The 12,623-nt window shown below is 39.0% G+C and overlaps 1 non-coding gene across 1 annotated transcript; it reads left to right on the top strand.

Moving 5' to 3' along the window:
* The first annotated feature begins 10,928 nt into the window (after window positions 1–10,928).
* LOC141589403 (small nucleolar RNA R71) lies at window positions 10,929–11,035 on the top strand. The gene has a single exon (XR_012520344.1). It is a non-coding gene; the product is annotated as a small nucleolar RNA R71 (small nucleolar RNA).
* Window positions 11,036–12,623: the final 1,588 nt, after the last annotated feature.

Raw genomic sequence — 12,623 nt, 5'->3', positions numbered from 1 at the left:
GTCAACAAATACCCTTTATTTCGATTGCGCCCCAAACCCTCGAGGGATACCAATAGCTGATTATTCCCAAAACTGATTTTACACAGTTGAAAATGCATGTGAATGAAATCGGGGTTATCGATAATGAAGTACCAAGATTTACATACGCACCTAAATTTTAATAGGGTTTTGGCCGGCAATGATAACAAAATCAGAGTCCAAACTTCGGGGGGTAAGTACTTAGATTCTGAAATATTGGTGGTAAATTGTTGGTGAATGTTTGATGAAGTATTTGAGGAAATTGCGGGATTATTACTGTTCTTCATTGTTTCCACAACACTGTGCTTGGCAGTAACAGCAAGAAATTGGGGATGACCGATTGGTAATATAAATTGCTTGTGTTTGTCGTCTATACTGGACAGGATCACTAATGGGCTTCTAAAGTCTTGTATGGCCGAACCGTCGGTTCCGTCCAGTGAGCCGAAATAATAAAATGGATCGAAATCGAAATACTGATTCGTTTTAGGTATCCAAACCGATTTTCACTAATCAGGGTTAAAACCACTGAATTCTACCTTTCGGCACAAAAGCATCAAGCCCGACTTTGACAAGGTAGTAATGTCATATACTCCGTATAAAGAGGGCTGATTTATATCGACGACGTTTTTCATGAAAAAGACGATAACTGCCCTTCCACTCATCCAACACTTTCTCTCTCTAAAAAATTTCCTCTCAACTTCAACTAAATTATAAAAAAAAAAAAAACAACAACAATTAACAACACGACGGATCTCGAATCACCGGTACTTAAACAACTTAATCGCTTCATTATTTGGTTAATTTTTTTTCTTGCGCACCGTTAAATCAATTCGATAATTGATTTACGTCACGTATTGACTTAGTAATAACAAACATTGCAATTTTTCTGCGTAAATCTGAAATTTGTATCCCCAAAGTTGAACCATGGACCAAACTTTGAGATCTAACGTTCAGCCATGGACCAAACGTTGGAAACCAACGTTTGCCGTGGTCCAAACGTGGGAAACCAATGTTGATGTGGTCCAAACGTTGGAATCCCGTTTGTACACGGAGAATTTTTTTTTTTTTTTTTTGAAAAGTTCAAAAAAAAAAAAAAAAAATTCTCCGTGGCTAAACGTGGGATTCCAACGTTTGGACCACGGCCAACGTTGGTTTCCCACGTTTGGACCACGGCCAACATTGGTTTCCCACGTTTGGACCATGGCAAACGTTGGTTTTCAACGTTTGATTCATGGTCGATTGTTGAATCTCAACATTTAGTCCATGAGCTAGTTCAATTTTTTTTAAAAAAAAAACCGTGTTTAATACGTTTATTTGCCGATTTTTTAAATTTATTTAAGTTTTCTAGTCGATGTGCGTTAATTTCTAACATGTTTTAATTGGTTTAATGCGATGAGAGATCGAAATGTAGTTGGTTTTTAGTAGAATTTGAGAGAAAATTGTTTAGAGAGAGAAAATAGTGTAATTATGCAAATGGCATTATCGTCTTTTGGAATGAAAACGTCGACGATATTTACTAAAACGTCGACGATATTTACAAATCGGGTATATAGAACACCAAACTGGTCTCGATTTGGTTATGGGCCAGATTTGGATGTTATCATGAGAATACGGGAACGGATGTGGTATAGGACCCTACTCAAGTAGTGGCATGCCTACCTTTTGTCATCCCTAATATGAAGGGAAGAAAAACATGGAATCGTAAAACAAACCAATCATACAATTGGTCTCCCTTGTGACGGGTTACCATTTGTGACGGATATTTTGTGAGATAAAATGGTAACAAAATGAGTTAGTGGAGAAAGGGGACCACATGAATAGTGTTGCAGAGAGAGAAAAAGTGGGTACATTGTGAGGTAAAATGGTATCCGTCTTCAGCTTGTGACGGATATGTCATGTCTTCAATGAGAATTTGTGCCAATCATATAATTACCTGAAAAAGGTAGAGAATTTTTACAGTTGAGAATGGTTTATTTGATTTTGTTAAACCAGGCTTAACCAGTATTCAATTAGTGTCAATCTTAAATCATTAATGCCCATAGTCATTATTCAGCAAGATCTACTTGGATCATTACTAAGAGCATGTTTGGCCCTGTTTTTAAAATATAGTTTCTGTTTTTCAAAGGTAATTTTTAAAAAACTGTTTTTTCTAAAAGTTAGGGTATGTTTGGTTAAGCTCATAATAAGTGTTTTTTATAATTTCTAGTGTTTTGCCTAATTTACTTGTTTTAGTTTATTTTGAATTCATTTATTGTTGTATAAATATATTTTCCATCAACATTATATAGAAATATAGAATCATAGATAAATGAAATAGGTACGGATTATACTATATTGTAAATTATACTATAAGACCGTTGTATAGTACGATTGCTTAAAAAGTCGCCATTTTATGTTAAAAAATGACAGTGTTTTATTTTTTTATAAAGGAACTAATTTTTATTAGTGGTCACTTTTTAACATAAAGAAATGATCATTATTTATCGTAAAATGCTCACTTTGTGTCTCTCGCAGTCTCGCTCCATACGATGGTGGCGCACAATAGTTATTGTACTCAGTACAATACGGAGTATAATTTATTGTGAATCCAATTTATTTATGCATAAAAAAATGTGACCTTTTTTTATGTTTTTTCTTAATCTTTTCATGATACTTGTTATATTTTTTAATTAGTATCCATTTTTATAATACTAGACTATCTATAAATATGTATTTTATTTTATGGTTTTATAATGTTACAGTTACATCATGCCTTGAAATAATAATTTACCTAAACAAAGTTGGAAGTTTATAGTTGGTTTTGGAAGAAATAGAAACAGAAGCATCAATTTGATGTTTCTGTTTTTTTGGGTGAAAAAGTGGATTTGAGCTTTAGAAAAACTACTTCTATTTTTTTAAAACTGGGTGTTTGGCACAACTTCTAGTTTTGGGAAACAAAAACTTTTTTTTAATCTTGGCCAAACACATACTAAGTTTGGTTATTTGAATTTCAATCAATTTATGCTCGCTAAAAATTGTCACAAACTAAGATGAAATAATCACTACCAATTAAATGAGCATTTTAAGCCAAGATCAATAATGATAAAAGGATTACTAAAAAGTAAAAACAAATTTTGTGTTAACATGGATAATAGGTGGAGTATAATATCAATTTTGTAGCTTGCCAAAAGTCAAGATCAAGCCTATTCGGTTCATTCTCCATCTCCCACCTACTATGTCAAGACATCCCCATGTAGCTAATATCCCATCATTAAAGAATAAATCATTAGCAACAAGCTATTGTTAGGATAAGCAAAGAGGAAAGTAGGCAACAAGCAAGCACAAAGCAAAAATTTCTCTCAAAAATTTTCAAATTTCCTACACTACATGCAAACTACACTATATGCAAATGCAATCCCCCCCAAGCTAAACATCACATTGTCCTCAATGTGCCAACTATCCAAATCACCCAATCAAACCATAAAAATGGCTCAAAGCACAAAACAGGAAGGACTAGAGGTTATGTTTAATGGGGTGCAAGATCTAAACTAATATGCAAAGCAATTAAAAACTTACTCAACTTGCTAGCCCCTCCCAAGCTAGCATGAATTCGGGGGATTTCTTCATTGATCAACTAAGAAAAGGGCCAAAAATTGAACCCCTTCCTCCCTTTCTTCTTCTTCTTTCCACTACCACTTGATTCTCCTTGTTGGCCACTTCCACTTGAGTCATCCCCTTGAAGAGGAGTGACATACTCACCAATATCTTGGCCACTACCAAGACCATCACCATAACTACTAATCCCAACATAGCCACCATAGCCACCATATCCTCCATATCCTCCATAGGCTCCTTGCAATGCCTCAACCCCGTAATCCGAACCACAAAAGTCTGGGCCGGGCTCATATTGAGCAAATGTACCTGCATCATTGTTAGGAGGGGGAGGGGGAATAGGGGATGGAGGAGGAAATCCACCCGGAGGATAAGTATAAAATGAAGGGTGTGGCCCCTCGGGTTGGATAACTCCTTGCCTAGCAAAATGATCATAAATAGGATGTAATGCAAGTCGTTGGTCATCACGAATTTGATTAACACCTAAGTTTATTTCTCGCATCATGTTCATCATTTCTATGCTAGATGGTGACTCAATGCTAGAGGTGGAATGACGTGCTTGGGAGGATTGACCTCCCACACGTCTCTCAACGGTGGTAGTTGACTCACCTCTAAGGGGCAAATGGTAGGTCGGTCAAACAAAGGGGTCACTTCCACGACGAGGCCTAGTATGAATCAAAGCCTTTATTTCTTTCTTTTCCTCGGATAGACGAATGGAGTCTTGTCTACCTATCTTCCAAAGCATGTTGGGATGAGCATCTTTAAACCAATTACAAGAAAGAAAGTATTCATAATCAAGACCAACTCCCCTAGACCTAGACTCAAGCAATGGTCTCAAACCGGTAGTCTCTTGGTTGAACCGACACAAATGGTGAGCAATTTTAGTGACCAAACCACCTAAGACAATGCAACTATTCTTGGTGTTAGTTTGTTTAGTCAAGTGGACCGCAAAGTGGTAGGGGATATTGATTCCCCACTTCTCATCTCCGTTAACATTCAAGAAAGCACCCAAGATTTCTAACTCAATTTTCCTCACCGAGTGAGGTTCATTTCTACCAAAAAAGGTCCATCCCATAAACCTTTGCCAAATCCTTATGTCGGGATAATGAATAAATTGATGTGGTATATGATCAAAACCCGGAAAAGGCAAGTGAGAAATGGCATCCCAAGTTAAAGTGGGGTTATAATCATCAGGTGATTCGGTTGGCAAGTTGTGAGGCAAATCAAAGATAGCGGCGAAATCCGCTAAGTCCATCCTATGGTCATCATTGAATAAGCGAAAGGTAACAAAAAGAATGAAACCGGGTTTCCTAGACCTATGAAACTCAAAAGAGCTCAAGAACTCAAGGGTGATTTCGGGGAAGGTCTTATAATTCATGGTATAACAAGATTTCATGCCAAGATTTTTAAACAAAGCTTTAACATTTTTCTCTATTCCAATATTGTTTAAAGATGCTTGGTTAATGAATTTCGTCGGTTCCATACCTTTGCTTTTCAGAATAAACCAATTGTTGTATTGAGCTAGTGAATTGAAAATCACATTGGGATATTCTGGGTCATGCCATTGTGGGACTTCCTCCATTGGGACATCCGCTGCTGCATTTGAAGGCTCCGCCTCACCTCTCCTTCTCTTAGAAGCACCTTGTGAAGGAGCTTTTCTTGGTGCCATATTTCTGAAATTTTAAGACAAAATTCATCTTAAGGCAAACCAAAATTCATCCTAATAGGCATAATAGTATGAATTAGTGAATCAATTCACACTACAAACATGTAATAATCATTCTAAAACCAATTTCTAGCACTATAAAGCACAAAATCGAATTCCCCCAAACTGATTTAGGGTTTGCATAATCCAATTAATTGATTGAAATAGATGAATTTAAAGAGAAAAGAGAAGAGATCTTACCAATTTGATGTTAATGGATGAACAAAGCTTGCAAATCAATGAAGAAAATGAAGTTTCCTTGTGATTTTAGGTAGAAAAAAAATGAAGAAAAAGATGGAGAATGGGGAGGAGAAGTACCGTCGGGTTTGCTTTGTTATGATAGAATCTTGCTTTTTTTTTACATACCCGCAAATATCAAAAAACAGCTACAGTACCACGACCCCGATCGGGGCCACCAACCCCGATCGGGGTTGACTGCTTATCCGCGTTGACTTCTTCCCTTGCGAAGTGGAATTGTTTTCTTAGTTTATTTGAAAACCACGTCCCCGAACGGGGTTTTTGCATGGGGTTGCATGTCAAGTGCACTCCATTTTCTCCTTTCTTCATTTTCACCTAGAAATCAGAAAAGAAAAATCGTTAAGTTGAGTATTTTATTACTAATCTACGAAAAACAATTAAATTGCAGAAAATTAAAAATGAAAATAAACAAAAGCAATAAAAAAGCTTGGGTTGCCTCCCAAGAAGCGTTGGTTTAACGTCCCGCACGACGAAAAATCTTGAGTCGGTTTAAGCTTTCTTTGGTAGAGGTTGAACGGTCATTTCCTCTATCACACCAACGATCACATTCTCATGGTAGAGCTTCAAACGATGACCGTTTGCCTTGAATTTTTCGCCCTTGGTAGTTATCACTTCAACGGAACCGAACTTGTTGACATTTGTGATGGTATATGGACCGGTCCACCGTGATCGTAACTTTCCCGGAAATAGCTTGTAGCGGGAATTGAAAAGCAAGACCTTGTCACCAATTTGAAATTCTTTGTTCAAGATCTTCTTATCATGCCATCTCTTTGTTCTCTCCTTGTAGAGACGGGAGCTCTCATAAGCTTGCAAACGGAATTCATCGAGCTCATTGAGTTGCAACAACCGCTTCTCTCCACTCAACTTCGGGTCCATGTTAAGCTCCTTAATTGCCCAAAAAGCCTTTTATTCCATCTCAACGGGAAGATGGCACGCTTTTCCATAGACCAACCTATACGGTGAGGTACCAATAGGTATCTTAAACGCGGTACGGTAGGCACATAAGGTATCGTCGAGCTTCATACTCTAATCCTTTCGTGATTTGGCAACAACTTTCTCAAGTATGGATTTGATCTCACGGTTGAAAACCTCTACTTGGCCACTAGTTTGTGGATGATAAGCCAAGCCCCTTCTATGGTAGACTCCATATTTTTCCAACAAAGCATCAAGTTGTTTCTCACCGAAGTGAGTACCACGATCACTAATGATTGCTCTTGGAACACCGAACCTCGGGAATATGATCTTCTTTAACAATTTAATCACGTTGCGAGCATCATTGGTGGGAGTAGCAATTGCCTCTACCCATTTAGAGACATAATCAACGGCAACCAAAATATACCGATTCCCTTTTGAGGAAGGAAATGGTCCTTGATAATCTATGCCCCAAACATCGAACACCTCAACTTCCAAGATTCCATTTAGAGGCATCTCGTGTCTTCTTGATATGGAACCCGTCCTTTGGCAAGCATCACAAGCCATCACGAAATCTTTGGCATCTTGGAACATAGTTGGCCAATAGAAGCCGGATTGCAACACCTTTGCAACGGTCTTGGATGGTCCATGATGACCACCATAAGGAGAAGAATGGCATCCTTCTAGCACCCCTTTCACATCCCATTGTGGGATACATCTCCGGAATAGCCCATCGGAGCAATGTTTGAACAAATGTGGATCATCCCATAGGAAGAACTTGGCATCATGTAAGAATTTCTTCCTTTATTGATATGAAAGGTTGGGTGGCAATTCTCTTCCAACTAGGTAGTTGGCTATGTCGGCATACCAAGGAGTATTGGCTTCCAACATCATTAGAACATCATCGGCGAAGGAATCATCAATAGGTAACTCAATACCTCCATCTTTGAACCTCAAACGGGATAAGTGATCGGCAACACCATTTTCGGCCCCCTTCTTGTCTTTAATCTCAAGATCAAATTCTTGCAAGAGCAAGATCCATCTTATCAACCTCGGCTTAGCTTCTTGTTTGGCTAGGAGATGCTTCAATGCGGCATGATCGGTATGAACAATGACTTTGGAACCAATCAAGTAAGAGCGGAATTTGTCTAAGGCATAGACAATGGCAAGTAGCTCTTTCTCCGTCGTGGCATAATTGATTTGAGCCGCATCCAAGGTTTTGCTAGCATAGTAGATAGCATAGAGAACCTTGTCCTTTCTTTGTCCTAGCACGGCACCTACCGCATAGTCACTTGCATCACACATGAGCTCGAATGGCAAGTTCCAATCCGGTGATTGGATGATAGGTGCGGAAATCAAAGCCTTCTTGATTCTATTAAAAGACTCAAGACAATCATTAGTAAACACAAAGGGAGCATCTTTTAAAAGAAGCTCCGTAAGGGGTTTGGCAATCTTAGAAAAATCTTTGATAAAACGGCGGTAGAAACCCGCATGGCCCAAGAAACTCCTTACACTCTTCACATTTATCGGTGGGGGTAGTTGCTCATTAACTTGGACCTTAGCACGGTCTACTTCAATTCCTCTTTCCGAAACAAGATGACCAAGCACCACTCCTTCATTTACCATGAAGTGGCACTTTTCCCAATTCAACACCAAATCAACTTCTTCACAACGCTTCAAAACTTTGGACAAGTTAGTCAAACAAGCATCAAAAGAAGAACCATAGACACTAAAATCATCCATAAACACCTCCATGATAGACTCATTGTAGTCGGAAAAGATGCTTATCATGCAACGTTGGAAAGTGGCGGGGGCATTACAAAGACCAAACGGCATTCTACGGTAGGCAAATGTACCATAGGGACATGTAAACGTGGTCTTCTCTTGGTCATCCGGGTGAATGGGTATTTGAAAGAACCCGGAATAGCCATCTAGGTAGCAAAAGTATTTGTGGCATGCCAACCTTTCCAACATTTGGTCAATAAAAGGTAATGGGTAGTGGTCTTTCTTGGTGGCTAGATTTAGCCTCCTATAGTCAATGCACATTCTCCAACCCGTCACAATTCTAGTTGGAATTAACTCATTTTTATAATTTTTGACTACGGTGGTTCCTCCTTTCTTAGGAACCACTTGGACCGGCATCACCCATTTAGAATCGGAAATCGCATAGATAATTCCCGCATCTAACAATTTAAGCACTTCCTTTTTGACCACTTCTTGCATGTTAGGATTTAGTCGTCTTTGACCTTGGACACATGGTTTATGATCTTCCTCAAGATTGATTCGGTGCATGCAAAATTCGGGACTTATGCCTTTTAAATCGTCAAGTTTATAACCAATGGCTTTCTTTTGAGACCTTAAGACATGAAGCAATTTAGCCAATTGACTCTCATCTAATTTAGCACTAACGATTACCGGACACATCCCCTCATTATCAAGAAAAGCATACCTCAAATTGGAAGGAAGGGGCTTAAGCTCGGGTTTTTGTACCTCAACATCTTGGGGTGTAGCAACCAAGCCTATAAAGTGTGAGCTTTCCTCCAATGATAGCTCCTCTCCATCCAATTCTTGCTCCAAAGCATCAATATCTTCATTTCCAATCTCATCATCACCTGCAAATGATTCTAAAAGCAAGAGTGCCTCCAAGGGATCTTTAGACAAAGATCGCGGTGTAGAGTCTTCTATAACAATGTCAATGGCATCCAAAATGTCAATAGAATAACAAGACTCTTCTATCATAGGACTCTTCATGGCACTATTCAAATTATATGTGACCTTATCGTCACCCACTTCCAATGTAATTTTACCGTTCTTGACATCAATCAACGCACCCGCGGTGTGTAAAAATGGTCTTCCCAAAATGATTGGGATTTGGGCATCTTCGGCCATGTCAAGAACAATAAAATCAACCGGAATGAAAAACTTACCAACCTTCACGGGAACATCCTCCAAAACTCCCAAAGGGCGTTTTATAGAACGGTCCGCCATTTGCAATGTGACACTAGTGCATTTTAAGACTCCCATATTAAGCTTAGCACAAATAGAGTAAGGTATTACACTCACACTAGCCCCTAAATCGCATAAAGCCTTATCAAATTGGTAGGTGCCAATTGTGCATGGAATAGAAAAGCTACCGGGATCTTTTAACTTAGGAGGGGACTTGTTTTGCAAAAGAGCACTCACCTCGGCGGTGAGAGCTATTGTTTCAACCTCATCAAAAGTCCTCTTCTTAGTTAAAATGTCTTTCATGAACTTAGTGTAAGATGGAATTTGAGTGATTAATTCGGTAAAAGGAACGGTTACCTGTAGATTCTTCACAACCTCCATGAATTTACCGAATTGGGAATTCTTTTGATGCTTTGCCAACCTATGAGGAAATGGCACTTTGACTTTTTCCGGAATCTTTGCTTCAACATCTTTCTTTAGAGGAGCATCCTCCACTTCCTTGCCTTTCTCAATAACAACAAGTGGGTCATCTACTTTCTTGGGAATTTCTTCAATTGCCTTATCATTTGGAGAGACCTCCGACTCAACAAGTACCTCCTCATCATCTTTGGGCATGGATGACCCCTCATATTTCGTACCACTTCTTAAGGAGATAGCATTAAGGGTAGCATGTGGTTGCTCACCTTGAGGGGGTAGTTGTCCCGATTTCCTTGAAGAGCTAGATGAGGCCAATTGAGCCATTTGTTGATCCAACATTTTGATTGCGGCATTTTGAGTTTGCTCATTCTTTTGGATTTGAGCCAACAATTCCTTTTGCTTACGGACTATCAAGCCCTCAAGCTTACCTCCCTCTTGGTTATTTTGTTGGGCATTTTGTTGGGGAGGTTGAGTTTGTTGGAAATTGTTTTGTGGGGGCCTTTGTTGATTTTGATATCCCGGTGGAGGGATATATTTTTGTTGTTGAGGGACATAGGCATTTTGTTGTGGTTGAGGATTTAGCACATTGTTGCTTCTATAAGACATATTTGGGTGGAATTTTGAATTCGGGTTATATGTGTTTGAGAATGTACCCGGTGGATAAACATTTTGTGCATTATGTCTTAAAGCTAGAAAGGCATTTACCTCTTCAATGGGAGCTTGGCAATGAGCGGCATAGTGACCCGCACCTCCGCAACCTTCACACACAACGATTTGGCTCGTTGAAGACATGGCATTGACTTGTTGAATGGAATCTCTAGCATCCCGTTCCGCTAATTGTTGTTGGAGCAAAGCAATTTGAGCTAGCAAAACAGAGTTATTAGAGTATTCTTCTTTACCTTTAGATGGCACAACTCGGGAATTGACATATTGGGCATCATGGATCGCCATAGATTCGATCGTGGAATGAGCAAGATCGGTGTCAATTTGATCAAACCGCCCATTGTTGGTGGAATCAAGAATCCTTCGGGACTCGGCACAACATCCATTGTAGAATGTTATTGCTAGAAACCAATCATCTAGCCCATGATGTGGGCATTGCCTTTGAAGCTCTTTGTACCTCTACCAAGCCTCATATAAGCTCTCAAGAGCTTGTTGACGGAATCCGGTGATTTGGCTCCTCAAAGTTTGAGTTTTCTCGGGTGGAAAAAACTTTTGGTAAAAAGCAAGAGCCAATGTCTCCCAATTGGTGATTCCCAAGGTGGTGCGGTCAAGGCTATTGATCCAAAGCTTAGCCTTGTCCTTAAATGAGAAAGGGAAAAGTATTTCCCTTATTTGGGCTTGGGTGACGCCCTTTTGCCGGATCATGGAGCAATAGTCACAAAAGTTTTGCACATGCAAATTGGGATCCTCCAAAGGACTTACCCCAAATTGCTTTCTCTCCACAAGGCTAATGAAAGCCGGTTTGATCTCGAAGTCCGGCGCGGTGATTTGAGTAGTTGTGATTCCGGCCGGAAGCATGGCCGCGGTGGGCTTTGAGTGATCGGAAAGCTTCACCATCTTTTTGGTAGTAGATGGTGATGGTGGTGCAGTTGATGAACAAGAAACCTCCTCCTCTTCAAGAACCTCTAGATCGTCTAAGTAAGACTTTCTAGCACTTTCAACTTGTACGGGAGAAGTGGCTTCTTTCACTTCCTTCCAAAAACGTCGTCTTCTCCTAAATGTTTTCTCGGGATCGGAATCCGGTGAAAACAATTCTCCCTTACGTGAGGACCTGGGCATAAGACAACAATTTCTAGAGAAGTGATAAGTAACGGTCTCAAGGAACAAGTGTTCCCCAAGACGAACAAGATAAAAATCGACAATTCAATAAGCAATAAAACCGTTTCCCCGGCAACGGCGCCAAAATTTGATAGGTTAATCGCGTACCTATGCAAAGATAAATTCCCTAGACAACAAGTGAATGTAGTAATAGGGGTCGAACACAAGGAAACATGAATTACGTCGTGAATTGCTATGGGTGGATTTTTATCAAGGTCGATTACGATTTGGTTTTGGTTTGTTTGGTTTGATGATTAATGAAAATTGCAATGTAAATAATATGATAAAAGATAGTCTAAAGGGTTCGGGTCACTCATGCAAAGGTAAACATATGAACATGATAAACTTGATACTAATAATCTTGTCAATTACTTAGGCTTAAAGATACCCACCTTACGGCATTAGTATCAACCATAGACCGGGTCCTAGAGAAACTATCGTCCATGACTAGGTCGTCCTACCACACATGCTTAGTCTAATTCAATTCCGTGCCTCTCGACTTAAGAACGAATAAACAAGTATAATCTATGACTATGGCCGATAATAAAAAATTAAGCGTAACAAAACAAGCATGTGATGGAAGTAATTGATCAATATTATTATGAACTTTATTTAATCATGTTATATGTTTGATTTTGCATGGCTCCCCTAGCCTTTAGACTAGAGAATTTAGCTACTCATACTAAGATATAAAATGCAAACTAAATTGTAAATAATATTAAACATGGTTATATGAATTATGCTAATTAGGTGATATAACATACGAAAAGAACAAAGCTAAAGTGAATATGAAATACTTGATTAGAATAGCTATGTGATAACTAAAGCAATGATGTAAATCGTAAACTTGTAATAAGAAATACCTTAATAAGGAAGACTTGTATGGAAGAATGAATAACTAAAAACCAAAGGATTGAATAACAAATGCTTGAGAATCTCTTGAAATACAAATTGT

This window comes from Silene latifolia, chromosome 6 (assembly GCF_048544455.1).
Source record: "Silene latifolia isolate original U9 population chromosome 6, ASM4854445v1, whole genome shotgun sequence".
NCBI classification, from domain to species: domain Eukaryota; kingdom Viridiplantae; phylum Streptophyta; class Magnoliopsida; order Caryophyllales; family Caryophyllaceae; genus Silene; species Silene latifolia.
Note: the sequence above shows the minus strand (reverse complement) of the source record. Positions and strands in the feature narration are given on the sequence as shown.